General features: G+C 51.6%; 1 protein-coding gene across 10 annotated transcripts in view; it reads right to left on the bottom strand.

Annotated features, from left to right (window-relative positions):
* EPB41L1 (erythrocyte membrane protein band 4.1 like 1) overlaps positions 1-20,781 on the bottom strand; it is a 119,977-nt gene that overhangs the window by 83,499 nt on the left and 15,697 nt on the right. For 9 of the 10 annotated variants that reach the window (XM_059706021.1, XM_059706020.1, XM_059706025.1 and 6 more), the window contains exon 2: positions 20,444-20,498. The exons of the other annotated variant lie outside the window; for it this stretch is intronic. The gene's annotated coding sequence lies outside the window, so the exon portion shown is untranslated. The remainder of the gene's footprint in view (positions 1-20,443; positions 20,499-20,781) is intronic. 10 annotated transcript variants of the gene reach the window in all.

Raw genomic sequence — 20,781 nt, 5'->3', positions numbered from 1 at the left:
TAGAGAGATGGGAAAAAGTGAGACCATAGTAAGATGGAAATGGAGTGCTCCAAAGGGGAGACACACACTGCACTTGCACACCCTTTCCAAGCCATCAGACACAATTCTGCCTCCACAGAGGGGCTGCTTTGATAATCACTGAAGCACAGGCCTGCGGGAGAATCTGGCCTCATTCCTCTTCCCCTTCCTGGAATCCTCAGGGAAGGATTAAAGCAAAAAAGGTAGGGAAAGAAGAAATAGCAGGTAGAAATGGCAACTTCCAGGCAGGCCACAAGCAGCATGTGCAAAGGTCCTGCGCTATGAAATATGTGTGAGGAACACTCCAGGGTGGCAGGAGCCTCATGTATGCAGAAGGAAGTCAGAAGTGAGGAGGGGGCAAATGGTGAAAGGCCTTTATTGACCTGCTACCGCACACTGTCCCACATCACCATCCCAGCAATCTTTAAAATAATCCTAACGGGCAAGTATCAACACATCCACTTTGTAGATAAAAAAATGAAAACTCAGATAAAGTAACTTGCCAGAGGAAACACAGATGGTAGCAGAGAGCAGGGATTCAAAAACCAGCTGACTCCTAACCTCATGCTGATCCCTTCAGCCCATGAGGTATCAGAACCTCAGGCTGCACTGTGAGCTCTGGAATCAGAATCCCAAATCCCCGTCTACACCTGGCTAGCTGTGTGATCTGGAGAAAATTATCTAATCTTCTGAGTGTCAGATTCCTCGGCTATACTAGTAAGGTGGGAATGATCATAGCTCCTACCTCATGTGGGTTTAAGAGAATTAAATGTAATATTGCCAGGGAAGTGCATTGAATGTGGTAATGCTAGAGAACAAAATAGCTCTTATTACTCATTATGCTTAGGTCTGTAGGCACCCCCGAGAAGCCCCCTCAGACCCCTACAGACACACTTACAGCCACTACTTGTCCCTGGCTGAGTCCAGTGCAGTCTTTGGAGCAAGGCAGATCCCAATCCCAGCCAGAGAGAGCTCATGTTGTGCGGTAATCTTGCAGGAGCAGTAGGAACATCCTGGAAATGACCTCCCGGCTCCCTATTCTCAACTCCATGGCCTGGGAAAGTGATGCTGCAGAGGCTCAGTGGGACGCAGTCTAAGCAATCTCCGTTCTCACGAGGGTGAACATAACAGAAACAACCATGGCTGCCAACCCAGCTACCCACTGCCTCCACCATGGGCTGGTCCCCCACTGCACAGCACCTTCTGGGACCAGGTGACCCACAATCAGAGCATCAATACCAGGAAGGCCTTGGGAGACTGTCTAGTCCCACCCCCTCATACTGATGGGAACACTGAGGCCTGGAGACCCGCTTAAGGTCACACTGAGCCAGTGGCAAAGCTACAAAGCAACCCTGGACCACTCAGCTCCCTGGTCTACTGGAGTCGCCAATTTACTTTGCCATTCCTATGTGTTGTTTAAAGTTTAAATTTACATTTTCAAATTTCCAAGGGTTTAGTCATCCCTACAAGCCTAACTCTGGGAAAGGCAGGAACTTTGGGCAGCAGCTAAGGGCACAGGTTTCAGACGTGGCTCTGCCACTTCCTGGTGGACAGATTATTTTACCAGTCACTGCCGTTTCCTCTTCTGCCTCACAGAATCATGTGCATATAGAATGAGAAAAATAGAAAGGACCTGGTACAATGCTTGCTATGGAGTAAGCACTCAATAAATGATGTCTACCGTCAGTACTATTATCTTTAATGCTTTGATTGGAGTATGTCGCCAGCAGGTAGCAAAAAGTGACCTCAGCCTCAAAGTTTTAGTTCTCTCACTTCCTATTATCGGATCATGGATGTGTTAAAGCTGGCAACGGTCCCATTTTACAGAGGACAGCACTGAGACCCAGAGGGAAATGACTTGCTCCAGGAACAAGTTAATGAGAGAGTTGAACTGGAACCCAGATCTCTTGACTTTTGCTAACAGCTCCATAAGTATGAGCCCTTACTCTCCAGGCAGCTATGTTTGCACATAAATCTGGGGGGGGGGGGGGGGGAATGACCTTTCAGACCTCAATACCAAATGTCGCTGGACTCAGCCAGAAGGAATTGGAGCAACCTTGCCGTCATGGCGGGACAAGACCAAAGTGAGGTGGGCTCTGTGCTGGCAGAGCAGGCCACCTGGGCCAGCAGCCAAAGTGGCGCCATAGGCACAGCTCGGGGCCCTCTCACCGGCTACATAATAAAGTAATTATGGAATTAGGGATAAAATTAGTCACTTGTGTAATTATTTTGCCGGGAACAAGAACAGAAGAGGCCTTTTAAAGAGTTGTTCCTTGGCCCCTTCCAAGAGTATTGCTGCAGAGACGCAGATGAGTGAACACACACACAAACACATATACACGCTGCGGTGAGGCGGTGGATGGGCAGGGCTGCTTGGTTTCCTGTAGCAATGCCTCACCTACCAGTCCTAGCGCTGAAGGCCAGGGGCTACGTTCTCTGATGTCTGCCTCATGGAACATCTTCGTCACACTGTCACAGGGCACACGGCCTCCCTCCGGGCCCTGCATCCTGGAGAATCTGGTGGCACAGACTTATGTCCCTCCCCAACCACAGAATACTAGACCTGATTCCCCTGGCCCTTTCTCCATCATGAGCTTGGTGGTATAATTCCAGCAGTACCTGGGGGTCCACTAACCCAGAGAGACCCCTGGTATTGGCAACCCTGGTAGTCAGAATAATGCCCCCCCCCCAATGTCCCTGTCCTAATCCCTAGAATCTATGAACATGTTACCCCTCGTGGCATACAGGGCTTGGCATATGTGATTAGGTTAAGAATTTTGAGATGGGGAGATTATTGTGGATTATCCAGTGGGCTTAATGTAATCAGTCACAAGGACCTTATAAGTGAAAGAGGGAGGCAGGGGACTGAGAGGCAGAAGGTGGTGTGATGATGGAAGCAAAGGTTTGAGAGATGCGACTGCTGGAAGGGGACCATGAGCCAAGGAATGTGGGCAGCCTCTAGACGCTGGAAAGGGCAAGGCACAAATTCTCCCTTGGAGCCTCTAGAATGAACACAGGCCTGTCGACAACCCATAAGGCCCCTTTCATAATTCTGACCTCCAGAACAATAAAGTAATAAACTTGGGTTGTGTGCGGTGATTTGTTACATCAGCAATAGGCAACCAATGTGGCCACGTGTGGAGGGATCCTTGGAGCCCACCTTTCCCTCCAGGACTGAAGCCCTTAATGACACTCCCTCCTCAAGGCCAGAATGTGTCCTGAATGCACCTCTAGGGAACAGGCTTGCACCAGGCGCCCAACTCTAACCCAGAGAGATACCTTTGAGGGAAACAGTGCCCCAGAAAAAGGGGATGTTCCTGGGGGGAAAGGAAGAGGCCCCACCTTACAGCTCCACTCCAGGGGCTCAGTTCTGCCCCCACATTCTCCAACTCAGGGGCACCAACCCCCATACACCATTACCTCCCCAGGGGTAGGCTGCCATCAGGAAAAGAGACCGCCCAGGAGGGAAGTCTAGGTTCCGGCCTCACCACGGTCATCATGGCTCAGCATCTATCAAGTGTCGTGCTGTCTGCCTCCAAGCCTTACATGGGTGACCAAGCCCCATGACGACCCTGTGGAGCGGTCACTCTCATCCTGCCCACTTCACAGCCAAGGAAATAGACTCAAGAGGGTGGAGAGGGGCCCCTGGTTTGAACCTAGGCAGCCTCACTTCACAGCCCTGCCGCGCCCCCCACCTCAGAGCCATGAGGGGCGGGACAGAGGACGGTCCCCAGCAGTGCCTGCACACAAGGAACAGGCTCTTCAGCCCTGAGAGGAATCGCAAACAGTTCCTGCCCCTTCACCCTGGAGGCTTGACCTTAAAGTGGCACAACAGTCTGGCAAGAACCTGAACGGCATCCATAGCCTTTGGCCCAGAAGTCCCTCCTGGGACCCCACCCTAAGAGACATCATCTGAAACACAGAAAAAGCACTTTATGCAATGTTCACGGCAGTGCTATTCCTAACAGCAAAAACTGGAAACAACCCCAATGTCCACCCGCAGGAGACGGGGAGAGTGGACCATGTATTTGATGGAATCCTCTGTAATGACACAGAAGGTGGCTCCACACACACCGTTAGGTGGGAATCTCGGGGAGGCCTACAGCCCCGTGAGAAAAGAGCAAAGGAACGAAGGTGGAAGGAAGCATGTCAACCTCCCAAAAATTCTCGGGAGTCACATTTTTCCTCCTCCTGTTTCCCAAAATCTCTGTACTGTGTTATTACTGTCATAATTTAAAAAACCCGACAGAACCTAGACACAGAACCTACACAGAACCTAGAGACAGAAGAACTTCGCTGGAGAGAACATGGCAAAAGATCCTGGACAGAAACTGGCCACAGAACCTAGAGACAGAACCTAGCGAGAGAACATGGCAAAAGATCCTGGACAGAAACTGGCCACAGAACCTAGAGACAGAACCTAGCGAGAGAGCCTGGCTGAAGAACCTAGAGACAGAACCTGGCTACAGAACCTGGATAGAACATGGCAAGAGAACCTGACTAGAACCTGGTGACTGAACCTGGCAAAAGATCCTGGATAGAACCTGGCTGGAGAACCTGGCTAGAGAACCTGGTGACAGAACTTGGCTGGAGAACCTGGACACAGAACCTGGCTGGAGAACCTAGCGAGAGAACATGGCTAGAGAACCTAGACACAGAACTTGGGTGGAGATCCTAACCAGAACTTGGCTAGAGATCCTGGCTAGGCTGCTGATCAACTGAACGCTGTCTCCGTGTCATTCCTTCTTCGCCGACTCCGTCCACACCTTTGGGGACCCCTGGACCTGTTGGGGTTGGACCCCAGCAGATTTCAACATATGAATTGGAGGAGGACCACTTTCAGTAAACAGCAGTGCGCAAATGTTAATCATTTCTAAGTATTTTTTTTTAGCATCTTTTAAAAATACATATTTTTATTGATTTCAGAGAGAGGTATGGAGAGGGAGAGACAGAAACATCAATGAAAAGAAACAATCATTGATTGGCTGCTTCATGCATGCCCCCTGCTGGAGATCAACCTAGGCATGTGACCTGCTGGTTCACAGGTCGAGGCTCAACCACTGAGCAACACTGGCTAGGCTTTTGTGAGCATCTTAACTGTACTCAGGCTGGATCAGAATGTAATAATTGGGAGTGGAGTGGGACAAAATACTGGGGAGGCATCACCAGTAGAACATAAACTAGAATAAATGCTGTGAGGTAGAATAAATGCTGAGGAAACTCCAGAGTGGCAGGGATCAATGAAGGTGGAGTGGTCCAGAAAACATTATGGGATTTTGGAATGGTTGGAAAAAAGTAAGAAGTCTGTGACAGGATAAGTTAGCAATGGGAATGGAGGGAAAAGGCCAGGTACCATTAGAGGCCTTACAGAGAATGAGAAAACTTTATAATTGATTGGCATAGAGAGGACTTCATAACTGAGGCATGGAGTGAATGGGTGAAAATACTGGTTCTTTTAATAGAGATTAGAAATTCCAGAAGGAGGGAAGGTATGGGGGAAGGGGGGAGACATTAGGTACATAGGGAAGGATGAGGAGTTTATTTTAGAAATAATTAGTTTTAGAACTTGGAGAACTTACTGAGTAAAATGTCTGTAATGTCATAGAGCAGTGGTCGGCAAACCACGGCTCGCGAGCCACATGCGGCTCTTTGGCCCCGTGGCATGGGCCACAAAGTTTCAATCGCACTGTATGTGCGCGCCCGCATGTGGTATTTTGTGGAAGAGCCACACTCAAGGGGCCAGTTTGCCGACCACTGTCACAGAGAATAAGGGCAAAGAGATGAGAAAAAGTAGGATAGGCAATAATGGGTATTTGAATCATTATCATTGGGTTGATAAACAAAAAAAAAACACCCTAGATTATTAGTAAAACACACACACACACACACACACACACACACACACACACACACACACAAAACAAGAACAGAAACTGCAATGGAGCCCTGAGGAACCCACACAGTGAGCAGTCAAGCTGAGAAGGGGGAACAGGCAAATGAGAACCTGCCAGAGAGATAGTGGGAGAGCGGGAAGGAAGGGCATGGCGTCACAGAGACCAAGGAAAAATAAGGAGGTGGGGTCGATGGGGTCAGTGTGCCAGGAGGCACTGGTGACCTGACACTTGGCCCTATTCCCCCAAATGCATTCGCAAGGCAATGATTGACCCCCACATATTCCCCCACTGAGGAGTCTCAGAGTGTCCCCAGGAGCAGCATTTCCAATGCAAACCAGGTCCCCAGAAGAAGCAATGCTGCACCACCTGTGGTCCTTTACTCCTGTCCCAGCCCAAGCAACCCATAGGTGGCCTCCAGCAGGACTTTCTCGTGTCTTCAGGACAAGGCTCCCCTGGTCCGTAATCACTCACCAATTCTACCACCTGTGTTTCCACAGGGACTGCCCCCCCCGCCCCCCCCTCCCCAATGCACATGCACACACACTTGCTTCTTGGATCCTTCCTCAGCACCTGATTCCCTTAGATCAGTGGTTCTCAACCTTCTGGCCCTTTAAATACAGTTCCTCATGTTGTGACCCAACCATAAAATTATTTTCGTTGCTACTTCATAACTGTAATGTTGCTACTGTTATGAATTGTAATGTAAATATCTGATATGCAGGATGGTCTTAGGCGACCCCTGTGAAAGGGTCGTTCGACCGCCAAAGAGGTCGCGACCCACAGGTTGAGAACCACTGCCTTAGATTCTTTGCCTCCTCAGTGTAAGCAGCCGCACAAGCAAACCCAGACTTGCATCCCGTTCACACTTATTCCCCCCACCTGCACATACCCACCAGCCTGCTTTCTTCTCCTGAGAACCCTCTTCTTGCCACTCTCTACCCTCCTCATCACAGACCCCAGACAAACCTGAGCTCAGCAGGGAAAGTCCACTTCCGACTTCACTGTCCCATCCCTGCCTCCGACCACACCCACCCAAGTCTGGACTGCTGCTTCTATAGCCCAAGGTGGAGGGGGTCACAGGACTGAAAGCTAACCCAGGCTCTGAAGGCCAATGACCTAAGAAGCCACCTCTGACCCTCAGTCTAGTGAGTCAACAAGAAGTAGGGCTGAGTCATTACCAGATGGCCCACACGACAACCCCCCTCCCAAGAAAGCTCACATCAGTTACTTCAGTTCACAGCCCAAATGTAGGGCCACCCTCCCGGTCAGCCTGCGATAATGAGTGTGGCTGGGCCAAGACCAAGTCAGTACCAATTAGGCCGCCCCCTCCCCTGCCAGTGAGCTCAGCTTCATTGCTTTGCTCCATTTTCAGCTCATCTGAAAAATCTTCATTTGAGTTCCCTGGAGGATCTTAAAAGTGTTTTTCAAACATTAACTCTGACACACGCCTCCCCCACTCAGACATCACCCACCCAAGACAACATTTTTCTCCCCCTGCCTTTGGCACTGCCAGGAATGAGCAGCAGGCACAGTCTGCCACATGGTACCACAGGTCCTGCCACCTCAAACCCTTCTCAATCTGGCCCTTTTTTAGGAGAGAGACCCAGGAAGGGGCCTTGGTGCGTCCCGTATGGCGGACATATCGTCTCACTCAATCTTGGCAACAATCCAATGAGGTGGGATTTGAGTTCCTGGGTCACAGATGTGGAAAATGAGGTGGAGCAGCCCTGCCAAGGTCACCTGGCCAACAAGTGGCTGAGTCAGGCCTGGAACCCAGGGCTCTCCCAACTGCCCCACCCACCCCAGCAAACTCTGTTCTGCATGCTGCCCAGGCCCACCCTGAGCAGAGATGGGGCAGCCATCATTCACTGTCCTCGGCTTATTTCCCTGAGCCTGGGTCCAGGTGGAAGGCTGAGACAAGAGGGGCTGCAGGACTGGGGCTTCCAGGAGAGGCTTCAGAGAACACAACTTTCCTCGAGGAGGGTGGGGAATGCTAAGAGCTGTTTGCAACTCCCTATTCTATCTTGCGTCTTACAGGGCACTTAGAAGTGAGAACATGGTCAGAGCCCAGGCAAAGGGCCAAATGGGAATATGGGCGGTCAAAAAGGAGAGGATGTGGGCTGTGCAGTCAGGAAGGAAAGAGCTGCAAGGACCAGAGAATTTAGCCCAATGCCTTTGTTTTTACAGGTAGGGAAACTGAGGCCCAGGGAAGGGAAGGGACCTACCCAAGGCCTATGACTGTGCCAGGATTCAAATACAGGTCCTCTGACTCTTTAGCTAGCTTTCCTGGAGCAGATGCTGCCTGGGATAAATGAGTGAGCAAATATACAAGGAAACCCATCACCTCTAGAGCTCAGAAACCAACACAATGTTTCCATGGCACCCCAGCGTCTCTCTAGTCTCTCAACCTGTGGAAGATGTAGGCAGGAAAGAGGCACTTCCACTCACCAAAGCTCCAGCTCCACCAGGAACCAATCACAGCCCTGGAAGAAGGCAGAAACTTTGGTTCCCCTGGCAACGCAGACAAAGGCCTCTCCTCAGCAATCAGCTCCAGTAGAGACGTGACTGCACTCCACCCCTCAGGACGGGCTTCGCTCCTCTCCTCATCAGGAGGGAACCAACCCCATTCTCCTGGTTTTAGCCCCCCACCTCCAGCCACAATCGGGAGAAGGGGTACGGATGGGCTCCTGAGTGAGGGCTTAGGACAATAGCTGACTCTGGGGGGTGAAGAGTGGGGGGACACCAGGGGCCTGTGTAGAGGTTCGTCAGTTCCTCACTCCTCTAAGAGGCCGTGCCAGCTGCAGAAGCACAGGAGGGCCTGGAGCTAGAAGGGAGGCGCCTGGCCCCGGCCCAGCTCTGACATTAATTCACAGTTGGACCTGAGCAAGTCTCATCCACTCTCTCAGGGCCTCATTTTCCTCATCTATAAAGTGCAAAAGCAAAGATCTAGGGTTCTTTGGAATAACATCTCCCAGTCCACACTCACCAAAATAAAAAGGGCAGCGGGGCCCAGCAGGAGCTTGCCTTATACCACTTCTGAAAGGCTGCCTAGTCCTGATCCCAGCCTTGGAATATACAGCACATTCCACTAACGGGCACTGCCTCTTTCTACACCCTTTAAGGAGAAGGAAGAAAGTCACAAGAGAACTGAAGGACTCTTAAAACCAGCCTCCAAATGAAATCCCTAGCTGTGGCCACCTACAGGCCACGGCCCCATGCCCTGGTCCAGGCCTTGGCCCAGCAGGCAAGAGGTATGCACAGTCTCATCACTAGGGGAGGAGTTAATCACTCGGGAGATTTTAGAAAGATTTTCCACATGGGGAGCCGAAACAAAAAAGACAGGTTTCTCAGGAAGCTTCTCAGTTCCCAGAAAAGTCAAACTATTGACATCAAAACCCACATGCACTCACCATGCTTTCAGCTCTACAATCCCTCAGCCAGCCTGTACAGAATCCCACAGTCATCTGAATAAGGCCGCTTTCCCTCCCCCTCCCATCTCCTCCCTACACCTCCCTTCCCCAGCAGGCCCCCCACTCCATCCACTCTCCCTCTTCACCCCTCTGATGGTTCCCTCCTCTCTACTTCCAGGTGCCTGAGTTCAGGTTCTCACTGGGGCCACACCAACAGCTTGTCCATTGGTCTCCGGGCCTCCATGGCCCTCCAACCCATCCTCCTACTGCCAGCAATCAGATCACATCACACCCTGCATTGGCCCTGATTGCCCTGGGATAAAGTTCCAGCTCCGGCCCAGTGGGCACGTGCTGCAGGATCAGGATGCCTACTGTTCCTCCCTCTTTCCCGCACAGCGACCTCCCACCACTGCAAAGCACCCTCCTGTGTCATGTCTCTGCACTTTTCCTTTGTACTTATGGTTCCCTCTGCCTGGAATGTCCTTTCTGAACCTCCCACTGTTGAATGAAGATAACAGCTCACCTCTCCTGAGTGCTCAGTATGTGCCAGGTGCTTTGCTAAGCCCTTTGCACGCACTACAGTACTTCATTCATCTTCACTGAGACCATATGAGGCAGGTACTAAAAGCAGCCTGTTTACAGAGGAAGAAACAGAAGCAGCTGTGAATGAACCCGGCAGAAGTCACATGGTTGATCAGAGGAGGAACCAAAATAGAAATCCAAGCATCTGGCTCTTAGGTAGCCACAATCCTCTGCTCCCCAGGAACAGTGCAGTGACGATGTGGAATTAGGAAACAGCATGCTCCCAACAGAGCCACTTCCGCTGGGCCTTTGGCCTCAGAGTTTGCCTCTGGAGAGGGCCCAGCCTGTTCCTCTCTGAGTTTGCTCCCCACCCTGCATCCCCCCAACCACACTGTATGGCCTCACCGTGTAGACAGTGTCTGGACCCACACCCGGAAGCAAAGCTCTATAGTTACAGTTCACGGCCCAGCAATGACGCCCAGCAGTGTCTTTCTAAGGTGTACATTCACACATCAGGGGCCGCCCGGACCTGGAACCAGCTCATCTTTTCAACCTTAATTGTCCTCTGCGCCCCTTCCCCAATGCATGCTCTAGTCACAATAAATTGGTGGGTATTCACCATCTATGCTAGTTCTCACTAAAAGCTGCCATTTACTGAACACCTACTGAGAGCCTTGCCCTAGCACCTTTGTTTCCCTACAACTCAGTCATTCATTCATCCAGAAAATGCTTCCTGAATACCCATTCTGTGCCATGCAATGTGGAGTGAATACAACATCTACACTAATAAAAGAGAAAAATGGTAATTGGCGTACAACGATACCCTTTTCATTGGCTAATCAGGGCTATATGCAAATTAACTGCCAACTATGATTGGCAGTTAACTGCCAACAAGATGGCGGTTAATTTGCATATGTAGGCACAATGCAGGGAGGCGAAAGGGAAAGCAGGAAGAAGCCCCCTGCCACTGACAGTGATCAGAAACCCAGGGGGGAGCTAAGAGCTGGGGGGCAGGGCAAAGGCGGCCCTGGGGCCGCCTTTGCCCTGCCCCCCAGCCATGATCGGAGAATCAGGCGCCTTTGCCGCCCTGGCCAGTGATAGCAGGAAGTAGGGGTGGAGCCAGCGATGGGAGCTGGGCACGGTCGAAGCTGGCAGTCCCAGGAGCTAGGGGTCCCTTGCCTGGGCCTAAAGCGGAGCCCACGATCGCGGGGCTGCTGCAGCTGCCGGTCCCCGCTGCCCGAGCCGGACGCCTCAGCCAGAGGCGTTAGGCCTGGGCAGGGGCAGAGCCTGCAACCGCGGGGAGCTGGGGGTCCCCTGCCCAGGCCTGACACCTCTGCCGGAGGCCTCAGGCCTGGTCAAGGGGCCGATCCGGTGATTGGTGATCGAAGGGTGATGAGGGTCAACTCCTCTGGCCGAGGCATCAGGCCTGGGCGGGGGGCTGAGCCGGGGATTGGGGGGATATGATGGTCCCCTTGCCCAGGCCTGAAGCCTGGGTCAGAGGCGTCAGGCTTGGGCGGGGGGTGGAGCAAGCGATCAGAGGGAGATGGGGGTCCCCTGCCCAGGCATGATTCCTGGGCCAGAGGCCTCAAGCCTGGGCGGGGGCCAGAGCCAGTGATCGGGGGGAGATGGGGGTCCCCTGTCCAAGCCTGACACCTCTGGCAGAGGCATCAGGCCTGGGCAAGGGGCCGATCAGGCGATCAGAGGGTGATGGGGGTCTACGCCTCTGGCCGAGGCATCAGGCCTGGGCAAGGGGCAGAGCCAGCAATCGGAGGGGTCTGGGGGTCCCCTGCCCAGGCCTGATGCCTGGGCCAGAGGCATCAGGCCTGGGTGGGGGCAGAACCAGTGATGGGGGGAAATGAGGGTCCCCTGCCCAGGCCTGACACCTCTGTTAGAGGCGTCAGGCCTGCGCAAGGGGCCGATCCTGCGATTGGAGGGTGATGGGGGTCAATGCCTGAGGGCTCCCAGTATGTGAGAGGGGGCAGGCTGGGCTGAGGGACACTCCCCCCCCCGCCCACACACACACACCTAGTGCACGAATTTCGTGCACCGGGCCCCTAGTTAAAAATAAAAGACAAATGACTACAAATGGTGATAAGCATTGTGAGGAATCGGAGGCAGGGGTAGAGAGCAGGGCAGTGGGGCAGGGAGGGCGCTGTCTAATTAAGCTGAGTTAAAAAGGTTAATAAGACCCAAGGCTACAAAAGGCCAGGAAAAGAGAATTCTGAGCAGAGAGAACAGCACATGTGAAGGTTTTGAGGTGGGGAAGAACTTGTGAAATACACAGAAGACTTCTGTGGCTGAAGTAAATGACCAATGGGAGGTAGGTACATAACTGCCAAGGGGGAGGCAGGGGCCGGCTTACTCAGGGCCCGGTAGGCCATGGTCAGGAGTTTAGAGTTTATTCCAAGGGCAGAGGAAAGACACTGAGTGACATGGTCTGATTGATGTTTTACAAAGATCATTCTGGCTGCCATTTGGGAATATAGGTAATAGAGATAGAGACAGATGACATAGATCTGAGCACGTCTCAACCTGTGAATGGATATATAGAGAGAGATAGATGATATAGATTAGATATAGACATAGACATAGACATTGATATAGACATAGATAGAGAATGTATGCAAAGTAACTGGCTTAGCACAGGCACATAGGGGATGCTCAATAAACGTGAATTCCCTTTTTCTTCTCTCTCTGTCCCCAAGCTGGGATTGTCCTCTTTATCTAGCTCCCCCTCCTTCTGACTGGTACATTGTCAGAACTTAGAGTTTCTGAGGACATAGGCTTTGTATACTCTTCACTGTTAGATAGGAAGCGTGTGGTCTAGCTATCCCTCCTTCCCCTGAACTGGACCCTGGGTTGATGTAATAGTCAGGAGGAAGAGGAGGCAGCAAGCGCTGAGGCCCTCCTCCTGGGTTCTCCTTCTTCCCTAACTACTTTAAGGAGAAGCTCAGAAAGCCTGGTTCTCAGGCAATTATGGCCTCAGGATAAGGGGGGGAAGGGGAAACTAGGGTAAGCACCACCTCTAGATAAAGTCTCTCCTTCTGCTTGAGCCAGATAAGGGCAGGCCAGACTACAGAAAAAAAAACACTTCCAGCGGAGACTGGATACTCCTGGATACTCGCTGGGTTGTTAGCTGATCCTATCACCATCCTAAGAAGGGTCGTGGCCCTCAATGAGGCCCTCTGTGTGCTATGAGTTGCCCAGAGATAGAGAGAAAATGGCAGAGTTCTAACTACAATCATTGTATGCGGTGGCCTGAGGATGACTGAGCCCAAAGCCCCACTGTGCAGATTAAGACAGTGAGGTCCAAGAAGGGAGACTTGTCCACGGTCCATGCTGAACAATGGACAGAGCCAGGAACAGGAGTCTGAGTGGCTTCCGCTTTCCAGTTTCCCATGCAGCTTCCCTTGAGACGGTTGCAGGGGGGGGGGGGCCGGGGCGGGGGGGGGGGGGCTGCGGGGCGGGGGGGGGTCGGCACGCGAGCATGCTCGCACAGTGGGGAGGATGATGATGATGACACAGAAGTGAGTCTGGGATTGGGGGTGGGGAGGCAAGGACAGGGCAGCACTGCCTCCTCAGGCCTGCCCTGTGCCAACTCCCAGCTGCTCATGAGTGTAGCAAAACCTGTCAAACCAGTCCCCGTGCCAGGGCCAAGTGGCAGAGCCTAGAGCCGCAGGGGCCTGGGTAGGCTGCAGATACCAAGAGCTGGGGGACAGGGAGAACACACAGAGGCTCCTCCTTGGCCTGCCAGCCAAACAGACATTGTCCCAGGGCCAGGATGGGTTCTCACAGCTGAGTCACTCCTTCCCCTGGGATCAGGCACAAGTGGGACTCACCAGCCTCCTGTCCCCATCAGCCACAAGGGCCTGCCCTCTGCTTTTCCTCCTCTGGACACTCAACATATCAGCTATCAGTGCCACTAGGGCAAGAGACCAAGGAACTTATCTGGGAAACATGACAAGAGGCAGGAAAACACAATTAAAATGACACACAGACACATCTCCCCTCCCAACCCCAGCCACCATCCTCTGCCTTGTTGGGTACACACGTGCTCTGCCCTGTGTGCTCCCCCCACCTCAATGATCAAAGCCCAGGGAATAGCTAAGCACAAGATGCAACTGTGGGGCCAGGGGGCCAGGAGACCTGTGTCCTCAGGTAGCTCTGTGACACCCTGTGCCATTGTGCAGATGTGCGAAAACCTGCCCTTCTCAGTCTTCAGTTCCACCACACTTCCTGTGGAGGGGCTGGGGCAACTCCACAGTTTCAGGGGCCTTGACGTTTGCTCTCACCCCATCTCCACCCCATTTCTCACCGCCTCCTGGAAAGGAAAGCATCAGAGGGTTCATACAGCCACCTTGTGCGGGGTCCCTGCTGGACAGGGCTGGCTCGTGTCGCAGGGCCGCCTTGCTGGAACCTGTTCCATCAGCTCTAGTGCCCCGAGGAAGCCAGGCCCACAGGCCAGCAGGAGGCTTCATCCTGGCCCTGGTGCTCAGAGCCCAGTTCAGAAACCACTTCCAGGGCAGGAAGGGGGACCTTGGCATCAGCCTGGGCCCCTGTGAGCATAGGACATGTGTGTCAGGCAAGTGCCCCACAAACTACTTTCCTATCTCAATCAATCCCTTCCTTTAGCAGATAGGGAAGAGGAGGCCCAGAGAGAGGCAAGTCACACAGCAAGGCCCTGGCAGAGGTGGAACCACCGCCCAGGCCCGACCCCCAACCCAGGACTCCCAGCACATGACGCCTTCCACAGCAGAGAATTTTTCCAAATTCAAAAATCATGCATGCTACTGGGGAACCGAGACACCTTCCTCAACGCCCCTTGGGAACTGCCAGAGACTAGGACAAAGTTCTGCTGCTCAGCACCAACCATGTGTTTGCCTGCTGTGTTCATCTCTGTATCCTAGTGCCTGGTGTACGGCAGGAACTGAGGGAAACTTGTTCAACTAAATCAAGACTCAGTGGAGGAATGACTGCAGGTAGAATCAATTTCTAGATTGGGATGGAGGGTGGGGAAGCAGAAACTGATAGAAAAGAAATATGAATCTGGCCCTAGCCAGTCTGGCTCAGTGAATAGAGTGTTAGCCCACGGACTGAAGGGTTCTGGGTTTGATTCCAGTCAAGGGCACATACCTCAGTTGCAGGCTCAATCTCTGGCCCTGGTTGAGGCAAGTGCAGGAGGCAACCAATGTTTCTGTTTCTCCCCCTCCCTTCCACTCTCTCTTTAAAAAGGAAGGAAGGAAGGAAGGAAGGAAGGAAGGAAGGAAGGAAGGAAGGAAGGAAGGAAGGAAGGAAAAGAAATATGAATCTGGCTTTCCAGGGCTCAGGATCCAGCCAGGCTGTGTTTAGGAGCAGGGACACTGCTGGCCTACAGCTCCAGAAATCCTGGGCCCCAAAGTGAGAGGCAGGTTGCCCCCAATCACACTGAATGCATGGACTTCAAGGCCTGCCTGTGTTTGTGTGACTGGGCAAGGCCACTGAGCCAGAGTTGTCATTTTTTTAAAATATGTTTTTAGCCCTAACCGGTTTGGCTCAGTGGATAGAGCGTCGGCCTGTGGACTGAAGGGTCTCAGGTTCGATTCCGGTCAAGTACGGGGTGTGCAAGAGGCAGCTGATCAATGTTTCTCTCTCATCGATGTTTCTAACTCTCTATTCCTCTCCTTTCCTCTCTATAAAAAAATCAATAAAATAAAAAATAAAAATAGAAACACATTAATTCCTTTAAAAAATATGTTTTTATTGATTTTACAGAGAGGAAGGGAGAGGGTTAGAGAGTTAGAAACATCAATGAGAGAGAAACATCCATCAGCTGCCTCCTGCACGACCCCTACTGGGGATTGAGCCCACAACCAAGATACATGCCCTTGGCCAGAATCGAACCTGGGACCCTTCAGTCCGCAAGCCAATGCTCTATCCACTGAGCCAAACCAGTTAGGGCCGGAGGTTGCCATTTATTTTGTCATTCGCTCACTCACTCTCCAAAACGTAGAGAGTAAAAGTCGGGGTGAGTCACAATCATCCGCCACTTCCCTGTCAGAGCTGTCTGACCCAGGGGCTGATCCACGCAGCATCTTTGGCCAGTAAGTGTGCTCCCAAAGCATAAAGACCTGAGCTAAAATCGTGGGCAAGCCACTTCTCCTCTCTTAAGACTCACAACCACATCTGTAAAATGGAGATGGTGGCAACTTCCTGCCTCCTCGAAGGAGTGCTCTGAAGGTCACATCAGTGATGTGTATAGGAGACGATTAATAACAATAGCATTGCCATCACTAGCCCCCAAAGAATCCCAGTCTCTAAATGTCCATCATCACCATCATCACGGTTATCAACAACACAGTAACACCAACCAGCTACTAAGCACTCGGCTGTGTGCTAGGCGCAGTGCGATGCATGTTTTCTGCATTCTCGCTTGGGCTCCATAACCTCCGAAGTAACAACTATTATTGTCTCCATTTTACAGATGGTGAAACTGAGGCACAGAGAAATGAAGTATCTCATTCCAATTCACACAGTAGGTAGAGCAAGGGTCTACACCCAAGTCTGTCTGAGTCCGCAGCTCAAGATCTTTTCAACTTCATTCCACTGCCAAGGTGGGAGCATGTTGCCTTGTTAAAGTGACTCCCCATTCGCTAGAACCTGACATGGCCCTGAAGTCTTGTGGTCGCTTACTGACCCTTGTAACAGTCACCCTCCGGGAAGGTAGGACTGGCTGATTTTGTTGTCCCTGTTTAACAAATGAGACAACTGAACCCGTAGCAAAACTTGGCAATCATGTGTCTTAACTCATTGATAAGAGAGCACCAGGAATATAAAGGACTATAGAGAGTGGATCCAGAGGGGGCACTGGGGCCCAGAGAGGGAAAGGGACCTGGCCAGGTCATTCATTCAGACCTTTCCTGAGACTTACGTGAGACACACATAAGAAGAAGGCCCTGTTTGCCATTCTAGTTTTATAATGCTGCCCCCACTCCACTGCTAGCTCCCCTTTGCATCTAGGGCTGGCAACTGACGCCGATTTCTTTCCTAGTCGGAGACTTAGTTTCCCAGGTACCAAGTGGGGAAACTAACCTTGGTCAGCAATGAGCTCTAGAAGCCAACACCGCTTCCACAGGCCCACATAAGGCCCAGGAGGCCCGTCTCGGCGCCTTTGCTCCCTGCTGCCTCCAACCCCAGGGACATCTGGAGGTAAAGAACATGCCAACACTATTCACAGAGTTGTGCAACCATCACCACTATCCAATTTCAGAATTCCAGTTGTTATTAGCTAGTGCTGAGCTGGAGCCCCCATTGCCCCTTAGGAACTCAGAGCTCCTCCCTGGTTTGGCCCAGATGCCACTCTTCTGGGAAAGCCCACGGTGCCCCTAGGAAGAATTTCTCCGGGGCAGAAGTTGAGCAAAATGTAAACACTCAGTGGACACTGTGTTCCACTTAGTGAAACAAAGTTGTAGATTTTTCTGGGGAAGAGGCTCACCATATCAGCACAGGCCAAGCCCAAGCCTTTTCCCAGCCTTGCCTCTCTAGCTGCCCTGAATGCAACAATTGTATTGACCGTGGCCTCAGTTTCCCCATCTTCTCCGCAGGTAGCAGGCTGAAGCATATACCTCCAATGTCCCACAAAGGGATTCTCCCCAACAAATGGCTAATCACATCCGCTTTGTTGGAAGAAAAAGGCCAGCCTGTTCATCAGCTAAGATTAGCAAGAGCAGTAGGTTGGGGCTGGATTGGAGAGATTCCAGCATTGTTATAGTGCGTAAAGAGGTGGAGAAGGGTAGGGGAATTCTTTCCTTAGGACAGTGGTTCTCAACCTGTGGGTCGCGACCCCTTTGGGGGTCGAACGACCCTTTCACAGGGGTTGCCCAAGACCATTGGAAAACACACATATAATTATATGTTGTTTTTGTGATTAATCACTATGCTTTAATTATGTTCAATTTGTAACAATGAAAGTGGGGGTCACCACAACATGAGGAACTGTATTAAAGGGTCACGGCATTAGGAAGGTTGAGACCCACTGCCTTAGGAGATTCTTCATCCCCATGGGCCTTATCACCTGGCTAACACCTGGACTAGAATCTAAATCCCTTGCATTTTTCCTACAAAGGACTTTTCTATTTTTTATATCATTAGATTTTACCCACAATTCTGAGAGGTAAGGCAAGGAGGGTATCATTATCCCCATCTTGCAGTGGATTAATTGAGGCTCAGAGAAGGTAAGTGACTTTTCCAAGGTCACACAGCTAATGAGTGGCAGAGCAAAGCTAGAAGACAGAAGCCGGTGTCTAAGCTTCTTGCCATTGGCCAATGCTGATGGCTATTGGGACAGCTTCTGGGACTGTCTTTGGTCCAGTAAGGAGAGCAGTGATATTCTGAGTAAACTGCTGCCAATTCAACCATAGCAATTCTGTTATAAATGTTTCCTATAGGGATTCTGCTGCCCCTAAGCATTTGAAATACCCTATTCTGATGGATGCTCAGAAGAGCATTAAGAAGTAGCCAAGGCTGCCCTAGCCAATCTGGCTCAGTGGATAGAGCATTGGCCTGCGCACTGAAGGGTCCTGGGTTCAATTCTGATCAAGGGCACATGCCCGGGTTGCAGGCTCTATCTCCAGTAGGGGGCGTGCAGGAGGCAGCCGATCAATGATTCTCTCTCATTATTGATGTTTCTATCTCTCTCCCCCTCTCTCTCCCTTCCTCTCTGAAATCAATAAAAATATATATATTTTTTAAAAGAAGTAGCCAAGGCGGATGTGTCCATCCCCATTCTACAGAAGAGGAAACTGAGACCCAGAAAGTGGAAGTGATGAGGCCAAACCACAGAGCTAGTCAGTGTCAGAGCAAGGACTGGAATGTGGGCCTCTGGACTTGCAGGTCAGAGGCCTATGCAAATCTATCGTTTCTCACATTTCCTGTCTCCTCCAGTAAACTGATGGTGATTAATACCTAGAGTCTCATCTTTCTCGGCTCTGACCCCTACAGAGCTGCCTGGCTTCTTGGAGGGCTTCCAGAAGCTCAAGGAACTTGTAGAATAAATGTATGAACCAACCTCTATCTCCCCTTATCATCACCACCCCCCCCCACCCCCACCCCCGGTCCATGAACACATACACTTAGTTCCCCTCTCCCCACCCATTTGCTCAAATGTCGAGAGACCAGCAGGCCCCCTCCTAGGAACTCCTAATCCACCTCCTCTGTCCTGGCTGTGCTGTGGCTGTGGACAGAGGATTCCTTGTTCCTCGTGCTTCCTGCCCAGAGATCTCCGTGGGGCCCATGTACTGGCAGGAAGGAGCCAAATCACTCCTTTTAACTGGAGCTAACACCATCCCCTACCCCCACCACCCCCAGGAGTAACACGCTCCTAGCTCTGTTTGGCGTTTATTCTACCTGCCCTGACCTGGCTCAGCCCCACCCATCCCTCATAGCCCTGCTCCTTAGACCACACACACACACACACAGAGAGAGAGAGAGAGAGAGAGAGAGAGAGAGAGAGAGAGAGAGATCCCCTAGGCGTACAGAGAGAGAGAGAGAGAGAGAGAGAGAGAGAGAGATCCCCTAGGCATACAGAGAGAGAGAGAGAGAGAGAGAGAGAGAGAGAGAGAGAGATCCCCTAGGCGTACAGAGATGCCTCACATCTAATCAAAAATAAAAGCCAGAGGATTCCAGCATGACAACATCACAGCCCTGGCAGTTGTGCCTTACAAATAACTCCACAATGACATTTGCGTATTACTTCGCAATTTCCCCATCGGGGTAACTTCATTGGTTGGATTCCCTTTCCACTCCCTCACCTGCCAGGATCTCTGAACCATGGAGTCAGAAGCTTTGACATGTCATGGGCCAGTGGTTTGCAAACTGTCCAGCACAGAGCCAAGGACTGTTCCATGTCTAGGGGCTGCTGGGGGCTGAGGAATTAGCTAGTTGGAGTCCCCAGCCCTGCCCTAACTTCAACCACTGCTGAAGCCCCTTTAGCTGATTTGTACATTGCAAGTCTTTCAAGTTCATTTGAAAAGGAAATTTCCCTGCTGGAAAGTTTGAAAACAACTCATTTACTCTGACCCCACCTTCCCCAACCCCTCCCCCAACCCCTCCTACACATACACACAATGTGTGCGTGTGTGTGTGTGTGTGTGTAAAACATGTGTATATATATATCCCTGAGGCCAACAGAAGGAAAGGTAGCTTCCTAAGGTCGCTTAGTCATCAGTGGCAAAACCAGAATGAAAATACCCTCTCCTGAATCCACTCTACAACCTGAAAGTAGTTAAGCAAAGGAAAACAAGGGCTCCAGGGTCAGCTAACACAGCTCCCAGGTCCAAGGCCACACCCCCAGCCATGGTGGCATGGATAAAGCCATATAGGCAAAGCATGCTGTCTACCACGGAGTGGCTTAATGAATAAGCATATTAGCCCTACCATAATTCAGCCAAAACCAGAGAGGACCTGCAGCACTGCCCCCCTTTTTCAAGCCACCAGCAATATGTGGCCTATACGAATCCTCATGCCTCCACAGCAGTAAAATATATCAAAACAGAGAGCCTGAGGACCTGGAAGACCAACCAGCGCGGAAGAAGAAGAGACCGGCTGTGCCAGGGTAACACTCACCAGTCCTCTCCTCTGTTCACACCAGCTCCCTGGGGGAAGGACGCCAGTCGGGCACCTAGAAGGAGGAAACGGTGTTAGCTCCTCTGAACTGAGACCATGGACCCCGCATGGAGCTGGGAATTGAGAGGCTGGCATTGGACTCTCTGAGGAACCTGGGGGAAGTTGCTGAACCTGTTAAGCAGAAAGGTCCCCGTGACTATGCGCCGAGAGCAAAAGGGAAAGTAACAAATATGATGTTGAGTGGCCAGCAGGGGCCAGCCTTCACGGGCTGGGAGGCCAAGGTAAGGAGTTCAGTCTTGACTCCAAGAGCACTGGGGAGTGGTTTGTAATGTAGAGAA

This window comes from Myotis daubentonii, chromosome 8, assembly GCF_963259705.1.
Source record: "Myotis daubentonii chromosome 8, mMyoDau2.1, whole genome shotgun sequence".
NCBI classification, from domain to species: domain Eukaryota; kingdom Metazoa; phylum Chordata; class Mammalia; order Chiroptera; family Vespertilionidae; genus Myotis; species Myotis daubentonii.
This window is presented reverse-complemented; position numbering and strand designations above follow the sequence as displayed.